We start from the raw sequence: 17,890 nt of genomic DNA, 5'->3' as shown, positions 1-17,890 counted from the left end.
AGGAAACTCAGTGTTACAAGACACAGTTCAAATGGAAATCAAAGCACCCTGAAAACAAATGAATGCAATATGAGAACTAATTCCTGTTATTTTCAGTTTCTATTTCTATTTTGGTATTAGTATTTTTATATCTGGTACCTCCATTCTCGAATCTACACATTTATTATATACCTGTGATCCCAGAGTCCACTTCCAAGCATTTTGGTAAAATTAATAATGTCACTCTTTTTCACATAAAAAAAAAAAAATTACCATCAAAGATGGCTGTAGCAGAGTAATTAGGAGCCCATTTATCATGAAAAAAAATCCCCAGTTTGTCTGAATAGAAGTCGATTTACATTTTTGACCCACTCACTGGGAATATTTATCAAAAGAATATTCAGTCCCCTGATAATGCTGTTTCACTGCCTAACAATATTTGGTGGAAATATGCATGCATATTCTGTTGGTCTGACCTTCTGTAAACCACTGTGATAATAATGATACGTCAGTTTTGGGGTGGTTTTTTTTACACACACATATATATATATATATGTATCTTTTCACCAGAGCAGATCTCCAGGTATTTTACACAGCAGGTCAAAACGACCATTTTACAGATGGCAAAACTGAGGCACGGAGCTGTGCAACAGTGCTTTGCCCCAGGATTATTCAGCAGAGCCCTGGTGACCGTGGCCATGGAGTGTGATTCAGGGCACAGCATCCCCGCATGTTTTCAGACAAGTGAATGGAGGGTGACATCTCCACCGCGTTTTGCAAGGGTCAGGAACTCATCCTGCCCACGCTCCAAAGCAGCTCAGCTCCTGCCGGCTCTGAAACCAAAGTTTTTTCCCTTATTTTTTGTTGCCAAGAGTTGCTTGCGCAAAACTCAGTAGGATCCCCACGTGGGAATTGCACACTTGGGTTTCAGTGCTTTGGGGATGCAGGTTTAGTCTGCACAACGGGATGCTCGTCAGGGCACGGTGTTATTCAAGACCAAAACTTTTTTGGGTATTTTTTGGGAAATGGCTGAATACAGTGGACAACAGAGATTTCTCTCTGACCAAAGTGTGAGGAAAAGCAGAGCAAAGCCATTAAGAGCTGGCACAGCCTATTTATGTAAATCCATCAACCTGAAGCGCTACTGTTTCACCGCGTCTGCCCCATGTCAAGAGTTTTTACTAAAGCGTAAAAGAAACAACAGATCCTCACCAGCCCGGGTACTCCCCGCATCTTTCTTAAAACAGAAATACTACCAAGAAAGGAAAAAAAAAAATACAAAACAGCTTAATGTTTTATTAATTGTTCTATAACCCTCCCTTTATTGAGGAAATGCCTGTAAGGAAGGTTTCCAAAGTCATCAGCATTAAGGAAAATCCCGTCAGCACAGCTCCAGTGGAGACATCCTGTGAGAGCGCTGCGGAGAATGTGGGAATGGTCCCCCAGCGCGGGCTCGGAGGCTGCCCGGCTGCAGATGTTCATCCCATCCTGTCCGCACCCGTCAGGGACGAACCTCCAGCCACCCCATTGTTCCCCCTGCGCCTGGGAGAGTTATTTATTGGGGAACTTTTAATTCCCTTATTAGTCCACAGCCGTAACGTTAAATCACTACTCACACGCTCACCGTCCCCTTTATCAAAAGAACAAAAAAAAAAGGTCAAAATTCGACTTAAGGTGAGCGGTTAAAAGAGCTGACCTCCAGTTCTGTGCCCAGCTCACACGGCGAGGTTTGGGTTCAAAATGTATTATATTATATCACAATTTATGAATGTATACATGCAGATATGAATGAGACTAAACACAGGCAACAATTCAATCTAATGCCTCTCTCCCAGTATAAACAAGTCATTATTAAAATTATAAAAGGGAATAACATTTTCAAAGTAAGAGCAACATATATAATTAGATTCACTGTATTCTGAAGGCTTAAAAAGGACACAACATAGTTCAGTCTTCCGTTCAGTAAATTCAGACTTTATTAAAATACGAGTATTCAGCACTGCATAAACATTTGCACTGTATGATATGCAAAAGAGATACTCCATTGCTAACAAGACCAAAGCAAAATACATGTTGAAAGTTTCTTTGTCTGAATGTGTTATTTTGATAATCATATATTATCAGTGGTTTATGAGCAAATCTGCAAAACCAGATCATAGAATGGAGGGAAGAGAATTCATTTAAAATATATTTTCTGTAAGATATAGTTCAAGTCCTTTTCTTTCTTTCCTCAGACTAATCTTCAGAGTAACTAGACAGTTTCAAGAAGACTGCTACTGCTCTCTACAGTTTAAATGCATCCACTCCTTAATTACAGTCAGTAATTGACTTTGTTCTGCTCCATTCCAGTCATTCACAGGAAAGCAGTTCCAAAGGCTTTGGCTGGTAAATCCCATTTAATGTGCAGGTTTCCTATCCCACTTTTATATATTACCTCCTTAGGATTTCTGATAAATGGTTCTTGGAAGGGATTGCTAAACCATATTTGCACTTTGAACAATCGAATTTTCAACACCCTTGGGAAAAGACATCAGTAAAGAATGCTAGCTTTGACTAAACCTTGTGATTGAACAATTTATGATCAGAGCCCTAAATGATGTATAACTAACAACAAGCATAAATTGTTCAATATTAAGGCGTGCTAACACACCGTCCCTGTATCAGGCGCTGCTGAAACAAACAGAGGGACCGGAGAAACAAATGAAAGACAAATCTGGAAAAAAAAAAAAAAAAAAAAAAAAAAAAAAAAAAAAAAGAAATGCTCTAGATAGAGCTGCCAGTCTCCATTGTGCCAGGTACTTCACTTATTTCAATATTTCCTGAAATCCCTCTCTCTTTGCCATCATTTTTGCAAAGGCTACAGTCTGGAATTAGCATTACCTTACCAGGCAGAATTATGATGCTGCTGTCGGCAATAAATACCCACAAGGAATGACAACTGACATTAACCCTCTTAGTTGCAAAGGGTGTACCCTTCAGGTTGCTTATAGAAGAGCCAGGATGCCTGGATTCTCTTTTTCTTGCTATAGGACCTTGGAAAAAATCACTTCAAAGGCTGAATCCGCTCACACGGTAGTTTTGCAATGAACTGTAGTAGAGTCCTGCCGTTAAGCATTGATCCTCTGAAAATATCGGCTCACCACAGGTAAATGTGTGTTAAATTCAATACACTGCTGGGCTGCTAACAAAGTGTGGGAAGGGGGGGGCAGGTGTGAAACACTTTTTATGATAGTCTACTTGTGGCTTATTAAGGATTTCTCTTGTCACCTTATAAAGCTGCAAATGGAGGGGTGAGCTTCTTTTGCATGTCACCGTAATGATGTACCAAGGTTGTGTTCAACAAGATCCTATGTTATTAAACAAAAAGGTACCTATAGAGCTCCAGGAAATGTGGAACACCATATCTAATTAATCCCATTACCATTTTATAAAACATAAATATACCTTGGAACCTACCCAGGATCAGCAGTTCTTAAAAATCCTACAAATCATATATTTTTCCTGTGCTAGGTTGTGCTCTGGGACATGCTATTGTGCCACGCGTGGCTGTGTTCCTCTAGGACTTGCAAACCTTTACAGATCACCTTTTAGAGAATGTCTCTGAGATTATTCCCTTTCATGGTATACCTACACCAGTGGAAAACAGGAGATAAAAGCCAGAAAAGTGCCATAGCATAAGCTCAGGGTCTTCTGTCCTGCAAAATATGGTCTGGGGACTACTGCAGTGCTGTGAAGAAAAAAAGTCTCCTCATAGTATCCCTCTAGTTCTTCACCAATACACATTTCTATAGATACATTCATTTCTTACATTTATTTTAGCAGCAGAACAGGGATGGAGGCAATTTTAGCAATCCTACTGATAGGCACTCTATGGAGATATGGAAAAGTGTGATAAATTCACACAACAAAACAAAAATACAAACCCCTATTATTGATTCACTCACTTCAAAGTGTACTTATGCATCTCTGGTGGCTCTAACTATTATTTGCAGTGATGAACTATTTTCAGACAATGCCAAGAACAAACTTTAATACAGGAAGTGAAGAATCCTGTGGGGAAGGCAAAATGCAGCAAAAACCCCTTCGTAGCCTGTACCCTGCAGCAAAAGGGAACAGAGCGAGCAGCTCGGGAAGTGTGTGGCTCACGTATAGCTCACATACAGCCACCGAGAAACCACCGCGCACTTCTTATTTCAACCAAATACTGAAACGAGCCATTGTTTCAACTCCCTCTGAACATGGGACATCCAGAAAAAATGCTGGATTATTGGGGTGAAGCTTCATATAACCCACCCCAGTGGTTCAGCGTTGGATTATTGGACGCTTTTGGACCATGGAAAGCCCACCAGATGCTAATCCGGTGCAGAATCCAGCGCAGAAAACCTAAATTTTGACCTCACCTGGGACTCCCACAGCTTGTGGTGAACACTAAGTGATTTAAACTTGGATTGACAGATACCTCTGCGTGCAGAAATTCAATAAAATGTGTTCCTCTTGTTGCACTGTGCATTGGGATTGCTGCCCTTGATATGTGTAGGAAAAAAAGGAAATGTGGGTTGCTGGAGCATTTCTAGCTCAAAAGCTAACACCCTTCCCTCTTCCCACCGCTCCCTTCATCTCACCTTGCTCTCTCACAAGGGTTTGGTTTGGTTTGGTTTTTTTCTGATCATGTTAATCATCCTGATTCCCCATAATGAAGGGGAATCTAGGCTTTTCCCTCTATTTTCCTGAGATATTTTTGCAGGATGGGATTTAGCCACCCAACCCATGGACCACAGGACACACCACTCTCCATCTGCATGGCTGGGAAAGGAAGGGTGGGAAGAGAGTCAAAAAGAAAGGAAAAAAAAAAAGAAAAAAAGGCAACTAGGAATTCTTTCTCTCTTTCTAGATATTCTTAAAACCAAAACCAAAACCAATATCATCAGAAGATAATATAGCTTGAGAATAAACACATAAAACATAGATACTCATGTGTCCACACCCACAGTAGAAGTAGAATTAATTGAAGTTGGGAGACACTATGCTCCTTAGTGGTTTAATTAACTGAATTTGAATTAAACAGGGACAGAGATATGTAAGTTTTTAAAAACATGTCAAAAGTCTAACTGCATTTCTGGAAGTTGATCTTAAATTCTTTCTCACAGATAATCCAGTCTCTTGGCCATGTTTGTGCTGAATGAGCGAGCAGCAGAAAGGATAAATAAAATATCTCTCTGTGCTGTACCGTAATGAGCTGAGTCTAATATTCAAGAAATGCAAATAAAAGAAAACAAAAGGATGGGTATTGAGCTGCATTATATTCATACTGCATCACATATCCATTATATGATTCAGCCTATCAAACAGAGGTAGTCATGGTTATGCTGATAGTTAAATTACTTAAAGGACTCTAAGATGTTTATGACTAGCAAAGAAATTTCATTATCAAGCAGATTGTCTGTCTCATATTACAGTCTGGCTTTACCAATCTAGCAGTCCTTTGGATGTCGAGCAAAGTTAACATTGAAGTGATGGGGAAATATCAGCTTGAAAGAAAAGGTCTTCAACCAATCTTTCAAAAAAAATGATATTTGTTAAAAAATTTTGTGAGAAAGTATCTGCCTTGTGTTCCCAATGTTGCTAGATGTTAAGTAAATATATGCTGATTGCAAAAAAGTTGCTTTGGCAACTCTCTTATTAAAATGCATTTGTAACCCCCATCTGTCATGAAAGTTTTGAAAAGTTTGTTTACTTTGGACAGCCGCCTTATCCAGGGTTACCCCAGCATACAATGATAGCAGTCTTCAGAAGTTGTGTGAGGAACAAGCCACTGGGGATCCATTTTTGTTTTAATTGGCACACACAAACACTTTTCTGGTCTGTCAAAAAGATCAAGCTAATATGCATGGCGGGTGTTATATTCTCAGCTTTTGGGAGTAGTAAAGCTCCCTTTATTTAAGCAATTTAAATGATAGACTGCAAAAACTTTGCAAGTCAGAAAAATGTTTTATACTTTCTTTGGGAATATTTGTTTTAAGCAACAGAAAATGTTCTACATATCTAAAGATGTTGAACCTTACGTTATAATTACCCTGTTTCTTCTGACTCTGTAAAAGTTGCTGTGAAAACCAGGCATTGCAAAGAGGCAACAAACAGATCCTGTGTTTTCACAACTTCTGCAATATTAGCAGTTGCAAGACCAATTGCTGCCAGATGTTTATAAGTTACGTCTTCAATTGCGTTGCCTTGCGGTAGGACTCATTTGCACACCCATTCTCAGGGAACCTTCACAGGCTCATCGTATCACAGCAACTTGCTCGTATACAATAGGTCACTTTTTAGTGAAATTAACCTAGTGTTTGGCTTCAACAGTCTGAAGTCTGGGGTCAAACTTCCAAGAAAGAACAAATTTTTAAAGGAAACTGTATTGTACCAGTTGATGCTGGTAAATTTCTAGGACTGAGTCCTTCAACATAACTTAGTCATAAAATAATGAACTCTGGGACTGTTAAGAAGAAGAAAAAAAATCTTTGCGCCTCATGTTCCCCTTTTGCTGTGCAATGAACTCATAGTATATACCAGTTTCTACCCAATGACATTAATACTAGCAAGGAGAGAATTGGGTGTGCTTTCTGCATTATAAGGCAAATCTTTTCCTTTCCTTCCTGGCTGTGAAGAATCTCAGTTGCAGAAGAGCTGATTTATATCACTTTCAAAGAACATATTGAACAAATAGGAGGTCACGATTAAAGCTGATTAGGCCCTGAGAGACCAAAACTCCTCCTTGGGTTTGAAGAGGAACTCGGGCTGGAGGGGCACAGAGCCTCCCTGGAGTGGGAAGGGTCCAGTGCCCCGCCAGGGGTACTGGGATGTTTTCACTGGTTTCAAGGAACAGCCTGTCATTCTCCTTTTCTTCACCCACTAGTCGAGGTCTTATTTTTTGCTGCCCTTGGAGACGTGTGAAAAGAAAGCATGTGCTGTTTGAACGAGGGGGAAGGTAAGGAAGAGCAAGTACGTTCTGCTGAATGTCCAAGTACCATACCGGGACGATGTTATTTCCTCCCCATCTGCTATGCTGGTATTATGCCCTATGAGAGACACAGTTGGACAACTTGGATTGGCCTCTGAAAAGCAGGGGTTTCCTTCAGAGGGCAAAGGGCAAAGTGGAAAATGTGAGACAGGCAGCAGATGACCATCCAGGAGGTCAGACACCTGAGTGAAGCCTCCCAGGTACCCCCTGCCCCTACCACCCTCTGCTCCAGCCCCGTGAATGCACTGCCCTCGCCGCGGGAGAGGGATGGATGGACATCTGCCAGCCACTAAGCGGAAGTCACCAGATGGAAGTCACCAGACTTGGGAAGCGAGGAAGAAGTACCCCCAAAACTGGCTCAAAGCAGAGAAGCAAGAGATAATAATGAAGACACAACTCAGTCATGTCCGTGCCTGGTGGGAAGTAGGGGAATAGGCAGCGGCACATTTTGTCCACAGACGAAGGCTAAAGGCAATGTATGAATACCTACTGCAAGCTACTTTTCTCCTTAGGGTAATATTTTACTGTTATTGCCTTTGCAATCTGAAGCCATATATTACACAGCCACACACAGAGATACTGGCGATGGTTTCTTAGAGAAGTCCTGTCTTTCTTCGTTTTACCAGCTGGACAATACCTCGTGATGGATGGTCCTCCTGTCCAATTTTATATGCATGTTAGAACACTTCATGATATATGTGAGTGAGACTCAACATGATAAGTCCTTGTAACAAACAAAAATATCAAAGGGAGAACGATGCTCTACTTCCAGTACAAGCAAAGATCTATATTTAAAATATATATGTGCTATGTGTAAAGATTTCATTTCGTTGACTCTTACTTTAGCCAGAAATTTATTCATCAGTAGCAGAGCATTTTACAGCTCCATTATTTGCAGGCAGAAGCCGGTACTGGCTTTTAGTATTTCATTTACTGACACGTCTCCTATTAATAAGTGCTGAGATTGCACAATGAGAAAAAAGAAATGTTGCTATAAGTATCTTTATACTTATAGTAACGTATTTGGCCATGATTATAAGTGTTTATAAAACATTCAAGAATCGTTCCTTGTCTACTTACACTAATGAGAACACCTGTTAACTTTAGAGCTGCACAGACTTATTTGCATTGAATTCAGGTTTTTGCATACTGTACATCACTTTTTGAAACAATTAGATGTTTACACAGAAATATAGCTAAAAGAAGAACAGCAGCTTGAATGCCCTCCAGCCCAAGTCAATGCTAATCCTGGTTTGCGTGAAAAGCAGAAATCTGCTGAATTATAATACTGACACAAATTCAGTTAGCAGTGAACAAAGGTGTACCTGCAAATCCTCTGACAGCAGATGTTACTTGTGGGGATTGATACCCGCTGCTGAATAAAGCATCTCTTAGAGATGAAACAGCACTACTGAATGGGATTTTTCATTGTTACATTTAGCATTTTCTTTTCATTTGGATATTTTCTTTTCCTTTTTTTTTTTTTTGTTGGTGACTCAGAACTTCTCTGTGTACTGAGCATGCAGAACACGCGGTCATTTTTCAGAATAGCTGTTTACATTATTTTATTAACTTGCCAAAAGCCAATACAACAACACAAGAATCCTCCTACTGCTAGAGATCCAAAACACCATCTCTGCAGTAGAGGGTTTTGTGGCCTGGGGCAAGAAGGCAGGAGGTCCCTTGCTATAAAAACAGGTCTACTGAACGGTAAGTGTAATATCCTGCTGCTACATGACCATGCCAGCTATTGTTTAATAACAATGTAAAACATCAAAGTTGGTCCATGATCTGAACATATACTCTGCCAGCTGTGTCAAGTTCCTAAGTGTTGCAGGCAGGAAAATACAACGGTTATTATCTTCCCTTGCGTGCAGGAAGCAAACAATGCATAACATCTTTGGTTTGCCTCTTTCCATCTTTATTTGTATGTAAATATTAGGAAAAGCTAAAGAGAATGAAAAATGTTTTGAATAAGGATATTATATCCATTTAAGAAAACAAACATTTCCAACTTCAGCAACTGGAAAGTTTGCTATTTAAAAAAATTATTTAGTGTTTTAATAAAAACGATGCTGTTGAGATTTAGGACAAAGATGAATACATTTTGTCACCTATCTGAACTCTAGTTTCTAAGGAGTCACATCCTTGTTAGAAAACTTTCACAGGTGATACCACGCATACAGTTCTTAACTGAGCACAGAAGAATGTGGATATTTGAAATACAGTTCCTAAAAGGCTAATAGACTCTGAACCTTTCTTACACAGTTGTGCATTTTTTTCATTTGGGGATGAAGTTATTTTATATAATAAGCAGCATCACAGCACAGATAGTATGGAGACAGTGTTTTATTCAAAGAATAATATCTTCTAATTATTGAAATTGGAAATTCTTATAATCTGAAAAACATGGAACTTTATACGTCTCCAAATTCTCATGATAGTTTCAAACCAGTTTTCAAGTGTTGGAGGATCCTGGGATTTTTCTTTAGACATTCTGGAACTGCACTGACAGCATTGGAAATGTACTGGCCTTTTAATTTATCAGCTATTCTACACAGTAGTGTAGCAATGACAGAAAGTTGCTCAAAATGTTATTTAAGAATATCACATAACCGAAATAACAAATTATCTTTTCGCAATAGGTGTCTAAAGGGAGCTTTTCTAGGGAAGGAGAACATAGCTCAGAACTCAGTGTATTTCTTACACTAACTGAATTTAGTCAGCTAGCAGTAACTGGGTGAAAAACTACTGAAATATTTGACTGTGTAGTTCACAAACAAGACAACTTAATTTGATGTATTCTGTAATGGTTTTTAAGAAATACAGTGAAATTAGAAAAAAAAATATAAGAAACACATACCTCCTCTCTAGACTTTGAGTTTCTGGTATGTACCAGGATATACCAAATACCAAACATGAAAAGCAAATATGTTATTTTAAAAATACGTATAGTTTTTACAAGTATCTGATTTTTTCTAATAATGTAGGCTTTTCTCATGTATTAGAACATGATGTACACTTTGACATCTGTCAGTCAAGCTTCTGGCTATCAAACTGGACAATCTGGAGGGATGCGCCACAATGTGATGTGGCATGCAGAAAAATTGAAGAACTCCATTTTTCCAAAATAAAAATCACATCTTCTAGTTTTAAATAGAGAGAATGATTGCAAAATATTTGGCCATCAAGACTGTAAAGATTGAGGTTGGATAATCAATAACGTTTGTGGTTGAATTACCCACTGATAACAAGTAATTTCCTGCTATTCGTGAGGGGAATTGGGAAGTGTTTTTGGGGAATTTGGCAGACTCTCTCTCTCTTTTCTAAATATGCTGTGTCTGAAAGCCTGAAATTCTTTTCTATTGCAAGCTTTGGGATGATGCAGCATAGGCGAATGCAGGTTTGGGGTGAGAGCTCGTTCAGGAACTTAGAGATCTAAATATAAGAGAAGCTAAAAATACGCAAAATTATCGAGCACAGGAATGGCTGGTTATTTGGGTTTTGAGTCCTCCATGCCGTAATCATAAGACCATATTTATCTGGAGCCCTGCAACACCGTGATTGTTGCTCCACTTCTTGTCACTAATAAATGTACAGTACACATGAGAGGGAAATAAATAGAGTGTTTTAAAATGTATTATGGCCTCCTTGTCCAAAGATGTCATCATTGCATATTAATTCAAGCACTGTGGATGTGCCAGGAGACTCGTGCTTCTCCAGCAACACAAACTGCAGATACAGAAGAGCTTCTCCCCACAGACCCCTGACCCACACGTTCCTTGCCCTTCCCACCACATTGTTAGAGATACAGGGTACGCTATCGCTCTCACTGAACTCAACGGCACATGACAACTCAAAAGCGACATCCAATCGGTAACATACACTTTAAACCGTGAGGCAAAATGGGAAGTCTTAAGGAAACTAGAATTTCAGACTTTAGTTTCTGAAAGTGTTACGTTGCTCTGTATTACAATCCCACCCATGACCTGATCCTTACACTGCTCTCCTGCCGCTAAAATAAATAAGAACATTATCAGATTCTTGACTCTGACAAAGGAAACGGAGAAGTGACTTCCCAGTGATTTGGGGCACTAACTCGTTAGACCAGAGCTGGAAGAGTTGACACTCTATTACTCGTGCCTATGAGCAGAGACACATAAGTGAGTTTGAACTATAAACAGAACCAATTACATTAACATTTCCCAACGCTTTCAAGAATAAGACTAGAAGCTTTTGTTTGTTTTGCAAAACCATGATCCGCTATGCTAATAAGTCTAAAATTTGATTAAAAGAAAAACATTCAAAGCAAAACCTGGCAGCACAGCTTCTCATGTGCTTTTCTTTCATCTGCTGGAACACGGCAGCCCTGATTCAGCAAGGTACTTCATTAAGCAATATACAACTTTCCGAATATGAGTACTTGCGCTGTTTTCAGTCACAAGAGCGAAATGAGCAAATCAGTCAGAGCAAAAATAGCAGAAAAGTTATATTTATTCACAGAGTGAATATTTCAGGGAACAAAAGATATGTTAGTGACAGTCAGTAAGAGCTGCATGTAAATTAACAGCAGAACCACAAGCAACAAAGTTAGCTATCACTTTTAAGCCTAACAGCAAAAGAAAGCTATACCTTCTAGCCCAACTAGGAGAAGAGAATACCTTATCAAGGAATTAGAGGGGAAAAAAACCTGAAAACAGCAACAACCCCCCCTCCACCTATCGCTTCCTTTGCTATTAGAAGCAAACCCAAACTAGTAACCTTATCTACCTACTTGAAGAACACAGTATCAGAAAAGAAATACAATTTTTTTTTTTTTTTAACCTTTGGCTATGCTAGTCAAAACACAGCCAGATCACCGTGAAAAAATGAGAGAAAAATAATAACTATATGAGAAGTTATACCTAGTTTTCAGCTAAACTCTGGGTCTTCAATTGCCAGCAATCCCCATAACTCACTGCTTTCCTTCTGAGAACAGATGAACTGATTCTCTATCAATCACAGCCAAGCTCATAACGTTTAAGATTAACTAGAAGTCACTCACTTAGAAGATGACCTTACAAAGAATTAAGCCATAAATTAGATACTGCCAGAACTTGAGAATTAAAAGAAAAAGAAAAAAAAAATGCTGAGAGTTCTAGGTGTTCGGAAATTCAGTTATACCATTTCATCTCTTTTTTGAAATGCAAACACACAGGCTGAAAGCACAGCAATACACCATATCTAAACAACCTAGTGAGAAATACTAAAATAGGTGAAAATTTATCAAAACTCTCACTTAACAAAGAAAGAGCACTGATATCCATATTATTCGGGAAAGCTGCTTTTATCGAAGGAGGGAACAGGATCTCAGTTTCACGCTTAACTCTGAATGATAACTCATTCCCATTTTTCACTGCTTTTGCTCGATGACAGGTCATTCACCTCACTACTGTCATGCGTTACAAAAATTAGCAACCAAGAAAATGAATCTAGATCAGTTCCTATGTTTGAACTTGCTCATTTGCCTATACGCTCTATTTCCTACTAGAAACCCGTTTACTGCATCACAGGACCAACTTCACAGCCGACACGGAGCAAGAGAGACGGAGAACCTTGTGAATTTTCCCAATGTATCAGACTTACAGAAACACCTGTGCTAAATAACTTTGTGCTGAGCTACTGTGAAAAGCTGCAGTGTTAAATAGCAATCACAGTTTCTGATTTTTCACTGAGCTGGTTACTCTTCTGCTAGAGTCCTCCGAGCTGTCGTACCGAGCGTGAATGGTACCCATTTTAATCTTATTGCCTTTCTCTTTATTTACATTACGAAAGTAATGAATTTCTTTATTTATCCTGAAGTATCATTATATCAATACAATGGGAGTTGAGCAGTGCCTGATAAAGTTGAAAAAAATCTGTTTATAAATGCCTTTCATTTCTGAATTGAAACCGTTCATTCACTGACTACTATAAGAAGATGAGAGGGGTTGAGGAAAATCTTCTGAGGCATTCGATTTGATACAGGTTTAAAAGTCTTACTTCTCTTCTTTAAAAAGATCCCAAACACAGTATGTAAGGACAAAAGTACTGTAAAATTAAATAAACTTAGAAAGGTGCTGCCGATCCATCCCATATTAAGGACTGTGGCATTTATGTGAGAAAAAGCTCTGATTTCCATTTTACAAGGAAACAATGCCCTTAAATCTACACAAGCACTTAGAAAAGATGCATTTGCATGTATACAGAGCTCATTATAGGCTTTAAGTGTGTTAATGATTAGATGGAAAACTTGTTTAAACAAATTATTGACTCTGGTTGTGAAGAACAGAGAGAGTAAAGCTACTGCAAGCAGGTAGGGAAAGTTGCAATTAGATCTATCCGAGGATTACCTCGTTCTGCCCTTGGCAGAGTGGGAAATAGCAGCAGCCTCAGGTCTGGGAGCAAATATCAAATACCTGCACATACTTTTACACCTTGGGGGGAGAAGCAGGTAAAAGCACGCGCTGCCCCTTATGGCAACATCACCACTATCAAAAATGATTCACCTTTTATATCTTTAACCCTTTTACCCGTGTTTAGTACCTACAGAAATCGTTCTGCAGCTCTTTAGCAGTGGTACAGCAGGAAAAGTCCAGGAAAGTGGGAACAGAGCTGCTGCTAATAATGATTCATCTTTAGTGATGCCTGCATCAGTACGAGTGGAGACTGGAGATATGTTTAGATGCTCCACGCAAGCTAGAGTGAACCTAAACCAGCATATGCTTAGCCAAGGTTTAGAAACTGGAGGGAAAAAAAAGAAAGTCGTCGAAAATTTACTACTCTTTGTTTCAATCAAAATTTTAAGTAATTCCTGATTTTCACCAGACTCCAGGCAGGAGAGCACAGCTCATGGTATTTAAATGAAGCTCCCACAACATTTTGTGGCAACACGATATTTTATGGCAGCAAGTGCAAAACACAGCAGCAGCACCACTGTAAACTTTGAAACATTTCGAAGAATATCAAGCACCGACTGCGCTGCCAATATAGTTTTAAGTACAACGTAGCAAGCTAAAATTATGCAAGCAACCATTTCTCACACGAGTAGTCCCAATGATTTCAGACAAGGGCGATACCTGCGATGAAGACTTGCAGAAGACGATGCTTGAAAAGTATAAAAAAAAGTATTTTCCAGTGCAAAGAAGGTAGCAACACCCGGACTCGTGTTTAGGTAGGTTCCTCTGCGCTCTCGCGATTCTCATTTCCTACCTACTTGAAGCGTGTTTCAAATCTATAATTCATATAAAGTGAGAATTTCAGTGTTTTTCTTCCACTAAAAAGCCTATTGTGAATGGCCTCAGGACAACTCCCCCAGCCAGGTAATTTAAACAGCAGAAAAGATAGGCAGATACGTTATTTTCAACAAGGTCCCAAGGTGGCTTTCAATTAAGAAAAACAATTGACTGATGTTTCTCTGTTTGCTGCCAGGAAGCTCTATATAGTATTTCTAGAGCTTTTTCTCCACTCTACCCAACATGTGGGCTCAGTGTCAAGCTGTGAGTTTGTAAATCTTTTTCAGCACTTATCAGAGCTCAACATGAATTATGGTATTGCCAAATCTGCTTTATGCAGCTTTTTTTACACTAGAAGAAAATGTACGATTTTATGGTCAAAAAGAAATGTCTACATACTTGCAATGGGAAAATGCAGTCAGTTGTGATTGAACCCCAGAAAAAATATTTCCCCCTAATCCTGCTTCTTTACCGTCTTCAAACTTTGGAAACTTCTGAGCTGTCGAGCTTTACGTGGTGCACATGGTTTCTCTCTGTAGCTTTATTAGCTATATTGGCTAAGACTTTATTAGCTAAGACTTTATTAACTCAGTTTTTATTAACTTAATGCATGTTTGAAAAATCCCTGCTACTTTTGTGGATGATTCACCTTAAAACATGTGTTAATCTTTAGTAAAATACCTTCCTTTTTGTTGAGGAATAGTTAGCATGGAACATAAATTAGCCCTTTTGTTGAGGGCTAATAAACTTTGTGCATGTGCGTGCGTGTGTGTGTGTGTGACTTAATACCATTATAATAATATTATATGGCAGGCAAAAATATAATGAAAATGATAATTTGCCAAAAAGATTTAAAAAACACTGAGGTGTTACCTATCAAAAGTTCTCCTTCTGTCTATGATACAGCACAGATTGCAATCGTGACAGTAAATCTGGTGCTATTGTTAATGCCATGGCACTTTGGTTTTTGGCTTGCTTCAGTCCAATCTGTGACATGCTTGTGAATATCTTTCTTCTGTTCTGTCTGTATGGCATATGGATTTCTGGGATACAACGTCAGACCTATCCACATAACAAGTGTTCAGAGCACCTTATCATTTTAAAAAGCCAATTACTCAAAAAGACAAATGTGAAATGTTTCACATTTAATGATGAGCAAATCTGCAAAACAAATGCAATTTTGCTTCATTTGAAAAAGTTTAGTTTAACTGTAAATATTGCAATGGAGTCCCTAGCAATACACACCATGGGTAGGGACAGGCTCATTTTATGCATATTGTACATCATCACTGTCACTTAAATCTGCAAGAATTTCCATGCTAAGTTGTTTTAAATAAATAGAAAGAAATGAGATACAAAAGACTGAAATATATGCTTCTGAATAGACTGTAAAAATGTCACTGCTAACACTGAGCATTGGACACTTAAAAAAAAAATATTTTGAAAGTCTCACCCAAAAAAACGAAAACTGCATATGTCTACAGAGGTAAAGGTCAGTAATGAAACAATTAACAGCAAAAATACCAATCCATTTTTTAGAAATATTTGTCAATATATAAAGAATGTTTTGTACTGCACATAAGTGCTCAATTAATCCTGGATTAGTGGCCGTATGTCATATTCCCAGACTGAAATGATGTCAGCTGAAGAACTTAAATACACACAGGTTCAAAGCAAGATTTTGTAAGGAGTTCAGGACTGCAGAAATTGCTACTTTCTGGTGCAGTACTAACGGAGCTCATGATTCAATGAGATTCTTAAGAATATGCATAATATATATGCTGTACTACTGAGGTCAAATACAGTACAGTGGAATTATATTTTTTTTAAAGACAAGCTATAGGTATATATTTGTGCCTACATGTCTGCAAAATATATAGGCACACCTATGCCAGCCACTGCTATAGACAATTTAATGATTGCCAGTTATCTAAATTGTAGGTGCTGAGTACCAGGGAAGAAATTAAAATGCTTATTGTTAGTGTAGGAGTCTATTGGGCTAAAAGGCTAGGAGAACAGTGATATTAGTGGGAGTAGTTGCCTGAGCAAGGCAAATGGATTTACGTACAATATTTAAAATATATGGGAAACATATAAACAGATTTTAATATTGGAGATTTTTGTGACTAATTTGATTTTTAAAACCCTCTCACTAAACTGAGAACATTGGTAACAAAATACTATAGAACATGGGAAACTGAATGCAGCTGGCACTGGTAATTTTAGAAGAAACTAATCTTGATATTTATAACATCATGTAGCAAGCGGAACAGTTTTACCAGGCTGGGAATGTTGAAATACAAAAAAGTTCACCTTTCAGCTATTGTGTTTTAGCTCTACTGCACTAGAAAAAAATCAGAAATCAGCTGTTGCAAGGCAAATATTAAGAAAGTTTATTATGATATATAGACATTGAGATACCTTTTTTAAACTGCCTGTATATGTATTGTATTTTATATTAAATTTTTGTAATCCAGCTCAGGGACTTGGTATATACAGCCGAAAAATCAGTTCATAAATTATAGTTAGAAAGACAGAAAATATGCTGAGCTATAACATTAGATAAGAACCTTGTTTTAAATTCCTTTTGCTATTTTTTTTTTTTTTTTAATTTCCAAGCACTTTCAATTTAGGGTTTGATGTTTTTACCTGTAGAATGCCAGTTACAGTGAACTAATAACTAATGCATAAAAAAGAGGGTATTTTACCCTTAATCCTGGAAACAGCTGTAATAATAATTCCCCAAACATTTTTTGCTATTGCTGCACAATAACAAGCATAAGTGTACATATAAACCTGTAAGAGAATGCAATTTAGCTCACAATTTCATTATGGTATTTAATTTCTACAATTTTGGATTGCAGGGATAAAATAAACATTCATAAAACATAATAGACCAAATCATTTCATAAATTAAACCATATAATGTATTTAACTCCAAGTGATTTACATCAGAGGTTAATTTTTTACCAGTATCTTTAATGCTCAGGAGTAATGAAGATAGAGGAGTATATGATTTTAAAACACAGAACTTTAATAAATGTGGAGATTTTAATTTGCAGGGGACTGTGCAAACATTTAGCCTGCTTTTATAGTATGTGGTTTTGTTTTTTTGCTTTTCCCTTGCACACCCACTCACCAACTTTAGCGCTGCGCTGCAGATTTGAATGAAGTGAAAAGCTCAATGGGTAATTGTCAAAATACTTTCATTTCTCCCACTTTCACACAAGAACCAAATAAAGCCAGGAGAGTCTCCCACTTTTCACAAACACCCAGAAATCGGCAGCATCCACCTGGAGCTACCAAAGAGCACAGCTGAATCTCCCAGATCACATCTCCTTTTTTAATTCCAGAAATACACCTTGGAAGCAAGCACATTTCTCTCGAGTTTCGGGATCTAATGGTAAAATTGCCCACCACCTAGCTCATGTAAAAATCTGTTTATGCACGTTCTCTCTCTCTCTCTCTCCCCTAGTATTACAAAAAAGAAATGTCAGTAATAATCAAGCGAGGGTGCTGAATTAAAATCTGAAATCGCTAACAAACTGATCTGTACAAAAGTGTCAGTGTTAAGATTTCCAGACTGGGGGTTGTGTGACAGAACGAGGAGCTCAGACAGAAGAAAACAGCTCTCCACTCCAGTACT

General features: G+C 38.3%; 1 protein-coding gene across 2 annotated transcripts in view; it reads right to left on the bottom strand.

The window, feature by feature from the left end:
• Positions 1–17,890, bottom strand: part of ARHGAP15 (Rho GTPase activating protein 15) — a 337,681-nt gene that overhangs the window by 162,314 nt on the left and 157,477 nt on the right. The window lies entirely within an intron of this gene.

The sequence above is a fragment of the Haliaeetus leucocephalus genome, unplaced genomic scaffold, assembly GCF_000737465.1.
Source record: "Haliaeetus leucocephalus isolate CR32 unplaced genomic scaffold, Haliaeetus_leucocephalus-4.0 Scaffold451, whole genome shotgun sequence".
Classification (NCBI taxonomy): domain Eukaryota; kingdom Metazoa; phylum Chordata; class Aves; order Accipitriformes; family Accipitridae; genus Haliaeetus; species Haliaeetus leucocephalus.
This window is presented reverse-complemented; position numbering and strand designations above follow the sequence as displayed.